Genomic DNA, 18,103 nt, shown 5'->3' on the forward strand with positions numbered 1-18,103 from the left:
AAAACTAGAAAACTTACTGGCTGCAAAATAAACCCCAAGATCCATTCACCTTTCTTTTTCTTCTCCATAATGCATAGAACTTCCAGTGTCATGATATCATGACATTCTCCACTCCCACTGCTGATGCCTACCATAAGTATATGCTGAATGTCATTATATCAAGATACTAGCTATATTTAATTTTCTCATTTATATTATACTATAAACTATCAATATAATAATTAATACATAGTTATTTTAAATTATAAAATATTTCAAAATGATCATATGTGAAATTATTACATCTAAGATTCAATAACTTGCTGAGTACTTGTAATAGTTTAAATAAAAATGTAGTTATTTTGAGTGCAACACAGAAACATATTAAAAACAAAATTGCATCCTCTGTATAAGAAAAAGAAGTTATTTTCAGTGCAACACAGACACATATTACAAACAGAGAAATACTTTTTAAAAACAACATGGAGACTCCAGGTAGTGTAGAACACTGCAGCTCTTTTTAAATCAGGAGCTAGATGAAGCATCTATATTATTCCCATTCTACATTCTCTTGGCTGCTTATCAGTCAGTTGGCTCAATTTAAGATACTGGCTATCACATACAAAGCCCTTCATGGCCTCAGCCCCTCTTATCTGCAGGACCTTATCCCCCCTATTCATCACCACTACAGCTGTGCTCCCCAGAGTAGAGTCATATTAATATTTAGATTTTGCTTCAGTTCTGTTTATATTCTTGGTTGGTTCAAGATTCCTACAATCCAAATCCAATTGCATTGTCTATTGCACTGGCTCCGAACCTTTTTGGCACCAGGGACCGGTTTCATGGAAGACAATTTTTCCATGGACCGGTGTGTGTGTGTGTGGGGGGGGGGGTTGTTGGGGTTTTTGCCACCCCAGGCTGCCCTCTCACCCATGCCCCATCCCTGTCCCCCATGGTGGTCTTTAAATAAGGGGTAGGCACTGCTCCTTCTGCCCACCTGGAATGTGGGTGGATGAAAGAGGTGGTGCTTTTGTGTGAGGCTGTGTTGCCTCTTTTATCCACCCAAGTCCTGAGTGGTGCAGTGCCACTGCCTCATTCTGTGGACTAGTTGCTAACAGGCCACAAACTAGTACCTTTTATCTGGATTCTTATCTGGGAGAACTTGGTTTGATTCCCCACTCCTCCACATGCACCTGCTGGTGTGACCTTCGAGAACCACACTATATATGCGAGTCACATGTGGCTCCCAAGCCACAGTTTGGCCACCCCGATATAAACCTTTAGCTGTCTCATGCTTGGTTACTAGTGGAATCTCATGGTCTTCTATGCAATAATACATTGTCATTAAGGCTCTTGCTACTTTCCTTTTATATTCATCCTGTTCTGGTTGACCTTCAGGCATATCTTGGTCTATAGTATCTAAACCAGAGGTGTCAAACTCATTTGTTATGAGGGTCAGATCAGACATAAATGAGACCTTGTGGGGCCGGGCCATGTTGGGCCAAGCCATGTGTGTATCTATTTAAGATCAGGTAGAAGAGATACAAACTTTATAAAGGACCCAGACAAACACAATTAAAGTTTTTTAAAAAAACATGCTTAAAACATTAGTACTCATTTAAAGGTGCTTTCTCTGTATTTCTCCCATGGGATCCAGGGAACTGGGCAAAGGAAGCTCCGGCAACTTCCTGCCTTCCCTCAGGGGACCAGGAGGGGGAGGAGCCTCAGCCAATAGAAGGAAGAGAGGCTTAGCTCAGTAGCTCTGCTGTGAGATTGAGAGAGCCTGGCAAAGCAAACTCTCCCTCCCCCCCTCCTTCCCAAAAGAGGCGCCTCAGCCAATGGAGAAAATAGAGGTTTTGCTCTGTAGCTCCTGTGCGATGGAGAAAGCCTTGCAAAGCAAGCTATGATGCAGAAGGAAGCAAAAGAGAGGGAGAAGGAAGCCGGTTGCTCGAGGGCCTGATATGAGCCCTCTGGAGGCCTGATTCGGCCTCTGAGTCACATGTTTTGACACCCCTGACTAAACAGTCCTGAACTTGAAGAGAAACTTTTAATCTGGCATTTGAAAATTGTTCTTATTTAGCTTTGGAATTACAGATATGCCACTGTTATTGCTTACACCCTGTTGGAACTGGTGAGTAGATGTGGTTGCATTTGTTAAAGTAACTGAAGATGTAAACATCTCTGTGCTGTTTTAAAACATTTCCCCGGTGTGACAAGAGTTAATATTTTTTTCCCTTCTCAACTGAAGATTGATGGCTGATTACAAACACTGCTCTAGAGCTACAAAACACCACTCTATCTCAATGCAAAGAGAAAAAAATTATTGCAGTCTCAAAGATCAGCTCCTTTTGTTCTTGGCTGTAGCCTGAGGCAAATACAGCATGTTCCCCAATTTAAAATGAAAGGAACATTTGCAAAATAAAAAACAACCCCGCCCCCTCTGCTTTGCCATATGAACTTCAAAGGAAAAAAGTTTTTTAAAAAAACCCTCAAAAACAGATGACTTCCGGGGGAGGAAAATGTCGAGCTGAGCTGCTTCCCACAATGGGAGCAGGCTGAAACTTCTGTTCGGGGTAGTGGAAGGCAAATTAATGCCTACTGCCTACTTTTCTCAGTTAGAGATTAGTCCAAGATATGCACAAGAAACTTTGAGGAGATTTACCTTGGCTAAAAGGGAGTCCCGGGGGGGGGGGGCTCCTTTGAGGCTTTGAGGGGTCTTCAGAGAAGAGTTGCATTTTCATCATCTGCAGAAGTTCTCAGAGTCATTTATTTGACATAAGCTTGACAGAATCCTAACCTTCTTGGACTTTGTTAAACATCTAAAGCTATGCAAGAACGGTGTGAATCTGGATAACCGGTAGAGAAGGTACAGATGATTATCTTTCATTCCAGGACTATTTGCAGTTAAACAGAATAAACTCAGAAGGTGGGAAATGGAAATCTAGTAAGCCTGGAAGAAGAAGGGAGGAAGAGGTGAAATTTGGACTTTGTAAATTTAAAGGACAGTGCTAAAAAGTGGAAAGGAATTTATTGTTTGGTCTACTTGCAGTTTTAAAAAAAGAGCACTATCGTCACAAACCTGCAGCATATGCAAGCAACACAGGAAGTATGTCAAGTATCGTGAGATCTCCATACCAGTGGAAACGGGATTTGGTGGCAAGTAAAGCAGGAAGTAGAGGAAGAAAAGCCTACTCTAGGATTATAACACCATTGAGAAACATCGGCGGCCATTGCTTGGAGGTCAAAATTAAAATAATGTTTTTAAAGTATTTGGGACATTAAAAATTGTTGGAATTGATTGAGATGATAAGAAGAGGATAAATACTATTGGACATATTGTTTGTAATGGACTTTAGAAACCTTTAAAAGAAAAAGGGGGAAAAGTTGCAGAGAGCAGTAAAAAGTCATGATCGCCATTTTGAAGGATTTAAAAACTTTTAAAAATTAATATTTTGGTCTGGGAAGCTCTGAGGATGGCGAAATTAGGCTTGTTGTAAAAAGCAAGCTCTAATCTTTTGAACTGGATAGTTGAAGTTCAAGTTGGTGAGATCAAAATTTTTGGTGTTTTTAAATGTCAGAACACAAGCAAGGCCATACAAGGGCCACTTCATTGGAGAAAATGCAGGACCAATTAGAGGCAATGGAGGCTAGAATGATGAAAGGTATGAAAGAGATGATAACTGCATCAAAAAAAGAAATTATAGAAGAAATTTAAAAAGATATGGAAGATCTCAGGAAGGAGACAAACATCTAAAAAAGTGCAGGAGGTAGAAGGGAGAATGAAAACACATGACTCCACCTTGTTGGAAATACAAGAAAAAGTGACAATCCATGACTGCAAATTGATGGAGACTCAGATACGTCTGAGAGGAGTACCTGAAAAGGAAGATGGTGACTTGAAAGAGTATATAATAAAAATAATTGCAGAATTTTTAGAGGAAGATCCTGAAGAGACCAAAAATATGTATGACTATATGTATAGAGTGAACTCACTCTATGCCAAGAAAAATAATTTACCAAGAGATGTTGTTATAAGATACATGACAAAAGAAATGGTGGGAAAGATCATGAGTAAAAACTTTGAAAAGACATTGATAGTGGGAGGCAGCAGAGTAAGAATCATGAAGGAGTTGACAAGGCAAGTGATAAATGATAGAAGAACATATAAAAAATTAACAGAAAAACTATGGGACAATGAAATGAGGTTTAGGTGGATAATACCTGAAGGTCTGAGTTTTGAACTCCAGGGGAAAAGAATCACAATCAGAAATGCACAGGAATTGCGTAGTTTTTATGAAGAAAATAAGGAATTTGCACCATGATGGATTACAAATTATTGTCTTGGAATGTAAATGGACTAAATTCACCACAAAAAAGAAGGGCAACGTTTCATTGGATTAAAAAACAAAATTGTAATATAGTTTGTTTACAAGAAGTGCATATTACCAGAGTAAACAAACAAAGGAAGACAGGACTCTAATTTGGTACCTGCTATCAGCTGCTAGGACACTATACGCGCAGCTTTGGAAGCAAGAAAAGATACCGGAGATACCGGAGAAATGGGACTGGACCATGAAAGTTTTATCGTGGTGTGAAATGGACAAACTAACTAGAACACTAAGAGACTATGATTTAGAGATATTCAAAAGGGAGTGGAGGAAATTTAAAGGATATATGAAGGAAGAGTGGAAAGTAAAAAGATATTGGACAATTTTTTAGTAGTAAGAATATATATATTGAATTTTGATCAGTTAGTAGTACCTTTAGTATTGAACTTGAATGTATAACCTCGGGGAAGTCATCATTGGAGGGAGGGGGGATAGAAATGTCATATGGGTTAATACTGAAATAGTGAAGAAATAATTAAGTTGTGTAACCATATGCTATCAATAAATTGTTAAAACACACAAGAAGTGCATATTAAACAAAAGGATTACAAATTTTTATGGAATAAACAATTGGGGTTAGAATTTTTTTCATTGGCTGAACAGAAGAAAAGGGGAGTGATTTTTTATATCAAACAAGAATTGGAGCCAAAATTAGTGTTCAAAGACAAAGATGGAAGATTTGTAGCAGTAGAAATAATATTGAATGCAAAGAAAACGTTATTATTGGGATTGTATGCACCTAATGGTGCAAAGGATGTTTTTTTTAAAGACATTACGCAACAACTTGATGAACTGACGTATGACCAAGTTTTGATAATGGGAAATTTTAATGGAACAATTAAGAACTCTTTAAATAGTTCTGGGGGGGGGGGGGGAATAATAATAAAGAATGAAAATTGCCAAAGTCTTTTATTGAATTGGTCAAACAAGAAAATTTGGAGGATATATGGAGGAAATTTAACCCTGAGGTGCGAGATTATACCTTTTTTTCAGCAAGACAAAACTTTTTCCAGAATTGACGTTGTGGGGCACTAAAGATTTAGGTCTTATAACAAGAAAAATAGAGATTTTACCCAAAATTGGGGCTGATCACAACCCAATAATGTGGATTACAAAATTGTCTAAGAAGTTGAGAAGATGGAGATTGAATGAAGATTTACTACAGAATAAAGAAATAGTGACATACCTAAAAAATGAAACTAAAGCTTTCTTTCAAGTGAATGATAAAGAGGATATGGAATTTCAGATGGTTTGGGATGTCTACAAAGCAGTAATGAGAGGATTATTGATTACCTTGAATAACAAAAATAAGAGAGCAAAAGAAAACCAGCTGTTGGACATTCAGAATGAAATAAAGAAAAAAGAAGGGGAGTTGAGGAAAACCCCAGGGAAAAAGAAAATTATAAGGAAAATTACAATATTACAAACGCAAATGAGACATTTGTTAAATAAAGAATTGGAATAGAATTTGAAAAGACTGCAGCAGAAATCTTTTGAGGGAGCAGATAAACCTGGAAAGTATTTGGTTTGGCAACTGAAGAAAAAAAGAGAAAATAAAATTATTAATAAAATTGTGGTAGATGGAAGAGAGGTGGTTAGTCAGGAGGGAATAAAAAGAAAATTTTTTAAGTATTACGTCAAGTTGTTTAAAGGTGTTAAAATACAGAAAGAACAGATGGATTAATATTTACAAAAGATAAAAATAGAACCCTTAACAGAAAATATGCGAAAAGTTTTTAATGATCCAATTGAAAAAATTGAAATTGAGGCTGCAATTAATGCAATGAAAAATGGAAAGGCACCTGGGCCGGATGGATATACAGCTAAATATTTAAAAACCTTTAAAGATGAGTTAATACCAAAATTGCAGAAGTTGATGAACATGGTAAGAGTAAAAGGGAAAATACCAAACACATGGAAGGAAGCTGTTATTTCACTGATACCAAAGGAAGATAGAGATGTCACGAATGTAAGAAATTATAGACCAATTTCGTTATTAAATAATGACTATAAAATATATACAAGAATCTTGGCAGAAACAACATTTGATAAATTTTATAAAGGAGGATCAAGCAGGGTTTCTTCCCAAAGGGCAAATAAGAGACAATATCAGAACTGTTGTAAATATTGTAGAATATTATGAAAGACATCCAGAAAAGGAAGTAGCATTATTCTTTGCGGATGCAGAGAAAGCATTTGACAATTTAAACTGGAACTTTATGTTTGCAGTAATGGAGAAGATGGAGTTGGGAGAAAGCTTTATTAGAATGATAAAAGCAATATACACTGAACAACGTGCAAGGCTATGTATAAACGCAGATCTTACATAAAATATGATAATTAGTAAAGGCACAAGACAAGGTTGTCCACTTTCCCCATTGTTGTTTATAATGACTCTTGAAATATTACTGATGCAGATTCAAGAAGAAAAAGAAATAGGATTAAAAATAAAAGGTTTTACTTACAAATATAGAGCATTCGCAGATGATATAATGTTTATAAATGAAAACCCCATACAAGTTACACCCTTGTTGTTAGCTAAAATACAAGAATATGGGGAGTTGGCGGGACTTTGTATTAATAAAGAAAAATCAAAGTTTCTATGCAAAAATATGCAATTAAATAAGCAACAAGAATTACAGAGATTAACAGGCTGTGAAGTTACCTCTAAGGTAAAATATTTGGGTGTTGAGATAACAATGAAAAATATTGTTCTATTCAAAAACAATTATGAGAAGCTATGGCGTAAAATAAAGAGCTTGGTGGATAATGATATTAAAACTGAAGGGTTAAGAAAGGAACAAACGGAAATGGAAATAGTTCTGCTTGGAGATAATGAAAAATTAATTTCAAAAATATATAAATTACTGTTAGAATGGTCTACGGAAGATGAAGTAGTGAAATCTCAAATGATTAAGTGGGCAATTAATGTAAATAAAGAAATACAGATGGAAACTTGGGAATACTTCTGGAAAAATTCTATGAAGCTTTCGACGTGTTATAGTATTAAAGAAAACTGTTTTAAAATGATGTACCTATGGTACATGACTCCTAAGAAATTGGCAAAGATGAATAATAAGATGCCAGATAGATGTTGGAAATGTAAAAAACATGAAGGATCTTTCTACCATATGTGGTGGACTTGTGAAAGGGCAAAAAAGTATTGGCAGATGATTCAGCAAGAAATTTCTAAGATCTTGGGATATGAATTTAAGAAAGTTGCAGAGACTTTTCTGTTGGGATTACAAATGGAAAAATCTCCAAAAGAAGATAGAACTGTAATTTGGTACTTGCTTTCAGCTGCTAGGACATTATATACGCAGTTGTGGAAGCAAGAAAAAATACCAGAGAAATGGGATTGGATTGTAAAAGTTATGACATGGAGTGAAATGGACAAATTAACAAGAACATTAAGAGACGATGATTTAGAAGTTTTTAAGATGGAATGGAAAAAGTTTAGAAGATATGTAGAAAAACAGTGGAAAATAAAAGGACATTGGACAATTTTTGATAATGATTAAGTTTTAGAAGAAGAATATAAGTTTTTGTTTTAATAGTTAAGGGTACCTTTGAATATTAGCATTTTAAGTAAATAGCACCGGCGGGGGTCAAGTAACAGGGGGAGGGGTGGGTAGAAAGTAATATATGGGGTAGATAAAAGAAGTTATTAAGACTTAAGAAATAATTTTGTTGCCATGTTACTAATAAAATTGTTTTAAAAAACCCCTCAAAAACACAGTACCAGCTTTCAGTGTCTTAAAAAAAAAAAAAAAAAAGCAAGCAGCTTCCAAAAATAACCATTCTCTGCTACCAAATTTGTTGGGTAAATAAGGCTCAGAGGCAATGGATTGTCATTTAAAGTAACGCCCTTTAAGTTTATTAGGAAGGAGAAAGTATTGGGATAGTCCTTAAGAAAATAACAAAGGTTCTAAAAATTACATATTTACTCTACAAGGCAGTATTACACATAACACAAGGTGGTGGCCGCAACAGGTACAAAGGTAGTAGTAGGTAGCTGAGGGTAATAGGCAATTAACCTCTTTTCTATAACCTTGACAGGAAGAAACTAACTCACTAGCCAACAGAAAACGCTGATAAGCTAAAATTACCAAATCAGTTTATCAAACACACCAATTAACACACAGGATTGGCTCTTAGCCACGTTGTACTTCCAGGTCACATGTCTGCTAGAGTATGTTAACACTATGGTGACTAAAATTTAGATCTTGCCCAACACAAACTCCATGCAATTATCATCATCTGTTTATTTATATTCCGCCCATTCCCCATAGGGGCTAAGAGCGGAGCACAACATGAATAATAAAATCACAATAAAATCAACATAACAATAAAACAGCATAACAGTAAAGCCAATTACATAGTTCAGTCCAACAGAATAGTTCAACAGGACCAAGATGGTATAACAATACGATGCAGCCAAACAGTGCAGTAGGATAGTACAGTAGGGGAGGCCAATCAATCTAGTGAATAGATGCCCACCGCCTCACCCAAAAACCTGGTGGAACAGCTCCATTTTACAGGCCCTACTAAAGGCTAACAAGCCAGGTAGGGCCCGGATCTCCATAGGGAGCTGATTCTACCAAGTTGGGGCCAGGACCGAGAACAGACCATTGGACTTACCCTGAGTGGTCCTTCTCCTCAGAGGACAAGAGGACATCTGAATGGGTTGTTCCCATGATCCTTCAGGGAGGCAGGACTACTTTTTCTCCTTCCTTTAGGCGTCCTTGGGACAACTCGCCCCTTCAGTTTAGGGACTCCGAAAAACAGTGAGAACACTCTAACCTGTCTAAATACATCCGAGAGTTCTGAAAGAACTCCAAGTTGAACTTGTGGATCTTCTAACAAAAATCTGTAATCTTTCATTGAAATCTGCCTCCGTTCCTGAGGACTGGAAGGTAGCAAATGTCACCCCCATCTTTAAAAAGGGTTCCAGAGGAGATCCGGGAAATTACAGGCCAGTCAGTCTGACTTCAATACCGGGAAAGTTGGTAGAAACCATTATCAAGGACAGAATGAGTAGGCACATTGATGAACACGAGTTATTGAGGAAGACTCAGCATGGGTTCTGTAGGGGAAGATCATGCCCCACTAACCTGCTACATTTCTTTGAGGGGGTGAACAAACATGTGGATAAAGGAGACCCGATAGATGTTGTTTACCTTGACTTCCAGAAAGCTTTTGATAAAGTTCCTCATCAAGGGCTCCTTAGAAAGCTTGAGAGTCATGGAGTAAAAGGACAGGTCCTCTTGTGGATCAAAAACTGGCTGAGTAATAGGAAGCAGAGAGTGAGTATAAATGGGCAGTCTTCGCAGTGGAGGACGTTAAGCAGTGGGGTGCCGCAGGGCTCGGTACTGGGTCCAATGCTCTTTAACTTGTTCATAAATGATTTAGAGTTGAGAGTGAGCAGTGAAGTGGCCAAGTTTGCGGATGACACTAAATTGTTCAGGGTGGTGAGAACCAGAGAGGATTGTGAGGAACTCCAAAGGGATCTGTTGAGGCTGGGTGAGTGGGCATCAACGTGGCAGATGCGGTTCAATGTGGCCAAGTGCAAAGTAATGCACATTGGGGCCAAGAATCCCAGCTACAAATACAAGTTGATGGGGTGTGAACTGGCAGAGACTGACCAAGAGAGAGATCTTGGGGTCGTGGTAGATAACTCACTGAAAATGTCAAGACAGTGTGCATCTGCAATAAAAAAGGCCAACGCCATGCTGGAAATTATTAGGAAGGGAATTGAAAACAAATCAGCCAGTATCATAATGCCCCTGTATAAATCGATGGTGCGGTCTCATTTGGAGTACTGTGTGCAGTTCTGGTCGCCGCACCTCAAAAAGGATATTATAGCATTGGAGAAAGTCCAGAGAAGGGCAACTAGAATGATTAAAGGGCTGGAACACTTTCCCTATGAAGAAAGGTTGAAACGCTTGGGACTCTTTAGCTTGGAGAAACGTCGACTGCGGGGTGACATGATAGAGGTTTACAAGATAATGCATGGGATGGAGAAAGTAGAGAAAGAAGTACTTTTCTTCCTTTCTCACAATACAAGAACTCGTGGGCATTCGATTAAATTGCTGAGCAGAAAGGTTAAAACGGATAAAAGGAAGTACTTCTTCACCCAAAGGGTGATTAACATGTGGAATTCACTGCCACAGGAGGTGGTGGCGGCCACAAGTATAGCCACCTTCAAGAGGGGTTTAGATAAAAATATGGAGCACAGGTCCATCAGTGGCTATTAGCCACAGTGTATGTGTGTATATAAATTTTTTTGCCACTGTGTGACACAGAGTGTTGGACTTGATGGGCCGTTGTCCTGATCCAACATGGCTTCTCTTATGTTCTTATGTTCTTAGAGGACATCTGATTGGGACCTTCTAGAGCAGTGTCCCTCAATTGAGTGGGATTCCCTCATCTTCATTGATCTCCACGACCTGTTGCAGAACTTTTCTTCCGAAGGCTGCTTCTGCAGATGCTGTAGAATGGATCTTATAATGCTTAATAAAGGTAGAGATGGATGACCAGGTAGCAGCTCTACAAATCTCTTCCACTGATGCTTGGTTGATAGAGGCTGTATTCGTAGAAGCGCTGCAGAGTGAATGAGCTGTGATGCCTGGAGGTACTGACAGATCGGACACCTTGTAACACTCCACAATACAGGCCTTCAAGGTGGAACTGATAGAGCCCTTGGACATCCTTTCACCCTTCCTGGGCTGAGAAATGTTGACAAACATGCTGTCTGTCTTCCTGAATTCCTCTGTCCTGGTGATGTAAATCTTGACAGCACTCCTCACATCCAGAGTGTGCCATACGAACTCCTTTGGGTGTTTGGGCTGTGGATAGAAGGTGGGCAGAAAAATTTCTTGGGACCTGTGGAATCTGGATGCATCCTTGGGAACGAATGTTGGGTCCATTCTGAGAACCACTTTATCCTTATGAAAAACACACAGGTCCATTCTGATGGATAAGGCATGTAGTTCAGAGACTCTCCGAGCCGACATAATGGCGACTAAGAAGAGAGTCTTCATTCGAAGCCATCTCAAGTCCACTTCTCTCGAGGGTTCAAACGGAGACTTTGTGAGCGCTGGCAACACCACGTTGAGCCTCCAGGTGGGAAACCGATGAACCTGAGGTGGTCTCAAGGCCCTAGCACCCTGAATGAAAAGTTGAATATGGGGATATCTGAACAGCTTGTAGCCCCCAATCTGTGGAATAACGGTGTTTAAAGCTGCAATCTGTCATCGCAAGGTAGAAGCCTTGAGACCTGTATGTAGACCCTCTTGAAGAAAACCTAAGATATTAGCAATAGATGGGGACATAGGATTCAGCTTTTTTTGTCTACACCATCTTACGAACGCTTTCCAGGTCATGTTATATATCTGAATTATAGACTTTCTTCTAGATGCCAAGATGGTGTCCATTACCTCTGTTGTTTTATTTATTTATTTATTTATTTTATTCCACTTATATCCCATCCTCCCCGCCGAGGCGGGCTCAGGGCAGCTCACACAGACATGCATGTGCATGATTCAACATGGTAGTACAGCATTAAAACCATAAAACATAGAGTAAAAATAAACATAAAATACATAAAAATGTTTCGGTGCTATGATCTTACATTTTCCAATTTTATAGTTCTCTGTGTTGAATAGCCTAAGTTCTGGAAAAAGTCCCTCTCAACCATCAGGTGGTCAAACACAGCCATGTTGGATCGGGATGCCACACTGGTCCCTGTATGAGCATGTCCGGCAACGTTGGAAGTGTAACTGGGTTCTGAATGGACATCTCTGTCAGCATCGAAAACCACGGTCAATGTAGCCGATATGGTGCTATCAGTATGATCTCTGATTGGAGTGGTCGCACCCTCCTGATGGTCTTTGGCAGCAAGGGTATTGGTGGAAAGGCATACATAAGACCTTGGGGCCACGGTGTCGTCAAGGCATCGACCCCCTCTGCCTCCTCATGGAAGTACCTGGAGTAATAATGAGAGAGTTGGTGATCCTGTGGGGAGGCAAAGAGGTCTACTTGGGGTCGACCCAGATGCTGACAGACAAACTGGAAAACTTTTGGATTCAGAGCCCATTCCCTCTCTGCGATGGTCTCCCAGCTCAGCCAATCCGCTTGTATTGTCCAGCCCCCTGATGTGTTCCGCGCAAACTGAGGCTAGGTGCTTCTCTACCCACTGCAAGATCACTAGGGCTTCCTTGTGCAGGCGGTCCGACCTGGACCCCCCCTTGATTGTTTAGATAAGTTTTCACTGAAATATTGTCTGTTCGAATCAAAACATGTCTCAAGTGAAGGGAGTCCTTGAAATGTAGTAGCGCCAAACAAATCGCCCTGAGCTCTAGCACGTTGATTGGTAGGCGACTTTCCCTGTTTGACCAGAGACCCTGGACTGGCTGACCCTGTAGGACAGTCCCCCAACTAGACAGACTTGCGTCGGTGAACAGCTCCATGGAACGACCCTTGGCACTTACCGTGAGGGGTCCTTCTCCTAAGAGGACAGGAGGACATCTTGGGTGTTTCCCACCGTCCAATCAGGGAGGCAGGAATCTTAAAAAACTTCCCCTTCCTGTGGATGTGGGAACCACCCTCCTTCCAGTTCGGGTGACTCCGAGAAGCAGTAAAGAACTCTTGCAACCATCGCTGCTATGAAAAAAGGTGAGCTAACTGGTGGTCGGTACAAAAACTTGGCATGAGCCTCCCAAACCGACTGAAATAAACTCGTATAGAAACTGAGAAAAAACATGTAAACTACAGGTAGCCTGTGTTAAAGAGTAATCAACAGCTGTAGGTGAGACTACAGGAGAAGAAGTTAGATCCAGATACATAGATGCTGCCCAGGGTAGGACGATGGAAGAAGGGGAGGGCAAGATGTCCTCCTGTCCTCTTAGGAGAAGGACCCCTCATGGTAAGTGCCAAGGGTCGTTCTCCCTAAGAGGCGGAGGACATCTTGGGTGCTCCCATAGCAGTATGTCATACAGGGTGGGATCGTCCTACTCAGGCAGCACGTGTTGCAGGATTCGTCTGCCAAAGTTGCGTCCGCCGACACATATGCATTCAACTTATAGTGTCGGATGAAAGTGGAGATAGATGCCCACGTAGCTGCCTTGCACACCTCCTCTATGGAGGCATTCCTGTTGAAGGCAGCATTGGTGGCCGCACTCCTGGTTGAGTGTGCAGTGATCCCTGGTGGTACTTGAAGGTTTAACGCCTTATACGCCTCCGATATACACTGCTTGATGGCGTAGCTAATTGCTGATTTGGACATCTTCTGTCCCAGTCTAGGAGCCGCTATATTAATGAACATGAAGTCTAATTTTCGGATAGATTCAGTTTTGTAAGATAGACCTTAATTGCTCTTCGCACGTCTAAGGTATGCCATGTGCGCTCCTTGGGATGCTTGGGATCCGGACAGAAGGATGGTAAGTTGATCTCTTGAATCTGATGGAATCTAGAAGAGACCTTCGGTTGGAAGGTAGGGTCCGGATAGAGGACCACCTTGTCCTTGTGGAACACACACACAGTTCCCTCTTAACCGATAAGGCCCCGATCTCTGAAACTCTTCTGGCCGATGTTATTGCCACCAGAAAGATGGTCTTCATACGCATGAACTTTAGGAATACAGAACTTAAGGGCTCGAAAGGAGGACCTGTTAGGGCCGAGAGTACCAGGTTCAATCTCCAGGTAGGAAACCGATGTACTTGTGGTGGAGAACTCATGGAGGCTCCTCTAAGGAAGCGTCGAATATGGGGGTGAGATGAGAGGTCCACGCCGTCCACCTGCTGGAGAACTGAGGATAAGGCTGCCACCTGACGTTTGAGGGTAGCTGGCTTCAATCCAGAATGGAGACCGTCCTGAAGGAACTGTAGGATCTTGGGGACAGAAGGATGCAACGGGTCCACGGCTTTTCTCCGACACCATCTGTGGAAGGCTTTCCAGGACATGTCGTAGATCCGCGTTGTGGAGCTTTTTCTGGATGCTAGGATGGTGATCGTCACGTCACTTGCATAACCAAGATCTAGGAGAGAGCGCCGTTCAACCTCCAAGCGGTCAACCTCAGCCAGTCTGTATGAGGATGCCACACCGGGCCCTGTAACAGCATGTCTGGACAGATTGGTAAGTGAAGCGGCTCCACTACTGACATCTGTTGGATTGATGAGAACCAGTGACGTCGCGGCCACCAGGAAGCAACCAGAATGACGTCGGCCCTTAGCAGCCTGATCCTTCTGAGCAACCTCGGAATGATCGGGATTGGGGGAAAGGCGTATAGAAGGCCTTGCGGCCAGGGAGAAGTTAATGCGTCCGTGGCCTCCGCTTGGTAGTGGTAGTACCTCGTGTAGAATCGAGGAAGCTGGTGGTTCTGAGAAGACGCAAAGAGGTCCAACACCGGCGGGCCGAAGCGTTAAGAAAAGCTTCTTGTTGGGAGACCACTCTCCCGATTGAATGCTCTCCCGGCTGAGCCAGTCCGCCTTGATATTGCAAGTCCCCTTGATATGCTCCGCCCTTATGGACTTTAGATGTCTCTCCGCCCATTCGAACAGTTTCATGGCCTCCTTGCGAAGGGAAGTCGACCTGGACCCCCCTTGATTGTTTAAATAGGCCTTGGCAGCGATATTGTCCGTTCGCACGGAGTTCCAGAAGGTTGATGGGAAGACTCGCCTCCTCGGGTGTCCACTGGCCCTGGGTAGGTATCTCGTTGAGGGTCGCCCCCCAACCTGAAAGTCTGGCATCCGAAAGGAGCTGTATTTCCTTCTCTACGAGGAACGTTCTCCCCTGACGCAGGTTGTGGTCCTTCGTCCACCACAGGAGACTCTCCTTGACCTTCTTGGGAACAGACAACGACATAGGGCGCTTCTCCATGATCTGGATCTGATAAGGGCGCAAAAACATCTGAAGTTGTCTGGTGTGAAAAGCGACCCCATTGAAGCGCCTCCAGATTTGAGACTAGAAGACCCATAAGTCGTGCCAGGGTCTGGAGAGATGACAATGGTTCCCGCACTAACTGGAGCACCAATGCCTTGGTCCTCAGTATCTTGTCTTCTGGGAGGAAAACAGAATTCATCCTTGTGTCAATGACCATACCCAGATGTTGTAGCCTCTGGGACGGTTGTAAATGACTCTTGGGAATGTTGATTATGAACCCGTGTTGTTGAAGACAGGATATGGTGTGTATAACGTCCTGCTCCGCACTCTCCCTCGACGAGGATCTTATCAGCAGGTCGTCGAGGAAGGGGTGCACATGTATCCCTCTCTGTCTGAGGATTGCAATCAGGTTCACCAACACCTTGGTGAACACCCGTGGTGCCGTCGCCAGGCCGAAGGGTAAGGCTCTGAATTGGTAGTGAGTCCCATTTACGCAAAAAACGAAGAAACTTGCGATGTGCTGGGAGGATTGGAATGTGCAGATATGCCTCTGTTAGGCCCAGAGAAGACATGTAGTCCTGATGGTGCAGGGACTCCGTTATAGATTTGATGGACTCCATCCTGAAGTGACGGAGGTTGATATGTCTGTTTAAAAAATTTCAGGTCTAGAATCGCTCTCCAGCCCCCGTTTTTCTTGGGCACCGTGAAGAAGATGGAATAGACGCCTTGACCTCTCTGCAATGGAGGAACAGGTTCTATCGTTGCAATTTGCAGCAAATGTTGAATTGCTTTGAGGGTGATGCTTTTTGTTCTGGGTTTGAGCGAAGAGGAGACACCAAGTAACGAACAGGAGGTGCCCTTTTGAATTCTATGGGGTAACCCCATGAAACAATTTCCAACGTCCAAGCATCGACCCTCGAGGCCGCCCATGCCTGCTGGAAGTGTAGTAGACGGCCCCCCACTGGAATAGAATTCCAGTCATGCTTTGTTGGGCTTGGGGCCCTTCTCAAATTTGTCGGACCTATCGGGCTGATTCCTCTGGAATCGTGAATTGGAGAAGCCCTTTTGGAAACTCTGTTTGGACTGTCCCCAGGTTGTTCTTCTGAAGTCCTGTTTTGGTTTGGAGAAGCTGGAGGAGGCACGAAAGGAACCAGACCCGAAGCTTCTCTTATCGGAGCGGCGCAGATACTTGGGCATGGCCTTTTTCTTATCCCGTGTTTCCACCAGGATCTTATCCAGGGTGTCTCCAAATAGCTTTTCTCCCTGGAATGGGTATGCTGACACGATGGACTTTGAGTGCACGTCTGCCGGCCAAGCCCGGAGCCATAACCCCCGCCTTGCTACAGTGCTTGATGCCATTGCTCTAGCGGAGAAAGTGAGGGCATCCAATGAGGCATCTGCTGAAAATTCGGAGGCCCTAAGGAGTCTGCTGGTACCTTCCAGGACCCGTTTATCCACGTCCGGCAGTAGCTGAGTAAGCCGTCTTATCCAGACGATCGCTGCTCTGGAAACTATAGAGGTGGCCGCAGCTGCCTTGATGGCCAGAGCCGTAGCTTCGTGGCTCCTCTTCAAGGCCAAGTCTATCTTTTTGTCCCAGTTGTCTCGCACCGAGCCATGGCCATCCTCAGCTAACAGACTGTAAGGCTGTTAGGCTAACAGACTGTAAGGCTGCGATTGGTGCATCCACCAATGGTACTTGCAGCATATCGTTAGCAAAGGCAGGTAATTCATAGAGCTTCTTGATAGAATTGGGTACCTGTCTGTTGGTACTAGGTTTGGCCCACTCAGATTTCAACTGACGCTCGAAGAACTCAGGGAAGGGAAAAACCTTTTCAGAGGATCTGAATCTGGGGAAAAACTCCGTATTTCCCTTGGGTTTGTTTCTGGGGTTGGCTAGTGGGTGGGGAGACTCCTGCTCCTCGGGTGATGCTTGTAAGTCTAGAGCAGACAGCACCTTGGCTAAAAGAGGTTGGAACTCTTCTGCCTTGAAAAAAAAAAAAAAACGTGATGAGGGTTCCGGAACTGCAACATCCTCTATCTCCTCATCAGATAAGAATTCGCCCTCCTCCCGATCTCCCCCATAGGAATCATGAGAGTGGGTCTCAGAAATGGATCTTTCGCTCTCCATCTGGTCACAGAGCAGAGGTTTCTTTGAAGCCCTATGGTGGCTGGAGCTACCTCTGGACCTCTTTGGAGAAGGTGATCTGGAGGGGGAACTGGACCTGGGGGACCTGGGTCTCCTATGGCCAGATGCCCTGACTGCTGCCCCCACCGTCTGCTTTATTGATTCAAGAAACTCAGTAAAAAAGGAGGGCCCCATAAAGGGTACGTTACCCAAGCCCGACTGGGGCTGGCAGGTCTGCGTGGCTTCCAGCGCAGGTTGGATCACATCTGCAACTGAGTCTCCCGCCAGGAGGTTGGCATCGGGACGTTCCTGCGTCTGGAAGCTGCATGGCTGAGGTCTGTCCCCGTTTCGCGCCTTTTTTGCGCTCCCCAAGATGGCTGCTGCCAGTGGGGAAGAGCCCTGACGAGGAAGCCTCCTCCGTGGCTGGGGAAGACCAGCGCCGCCTGCGTTCGCCTTTGGGTTTTCTCGCCCCTACAGGGCACGTTGCCGGCAGCCGAGGCAAGCTTAGAAGACATGCCGGCTCCGGAGGCGGGCCTCTCGGTTCCGCGCCAGGCGTCAGGAACCAGGTCGTCGTCCATGAACGCGTCTCTTGACCGACGCGTCATTTTCCCTCTCCTCTGCGGCTTGAATGCTGTGCGCTCGGCCGCGGCTTGAGTTTAAACAGCCGCGCCGCTTCTGAAGCGCTGAAGAAAGTGGGGGGGGAAAGGAGGCAGAGAAGCTGAGAGGGACT

General features: G+C 43.1%; 1 protein-coding gene across 1 annotated transcript in view; it reads right to left on the reverse strand.

Moving 5' to 3' along the window:
* Positions 1-18,103, reverse strand: part of LOC132576480 (dynein axonemal heavy chain 14-like) — a 193,873-nt gene that overhangs the window by 170,310 nt on the left and 5,460 nt on the right. The window lies entirely within an intron of this gene.

Source organism: Heteronotia binoei, chromosome 1, assembly GCF_032191835.1.
Source record: "Heteronotia binoei isolate CCM8104 ecotype False Entrance Well chromosome 1, APGP_CSIRO_Hbin_v1, whole genome shotgun sequence".
Lineage (NCBI taxonomy): Eukaryota > Metazoa > Chordata > Lepidosauria > Squamata > Gekkonidae > Heteronotia > Heteronotia binoei.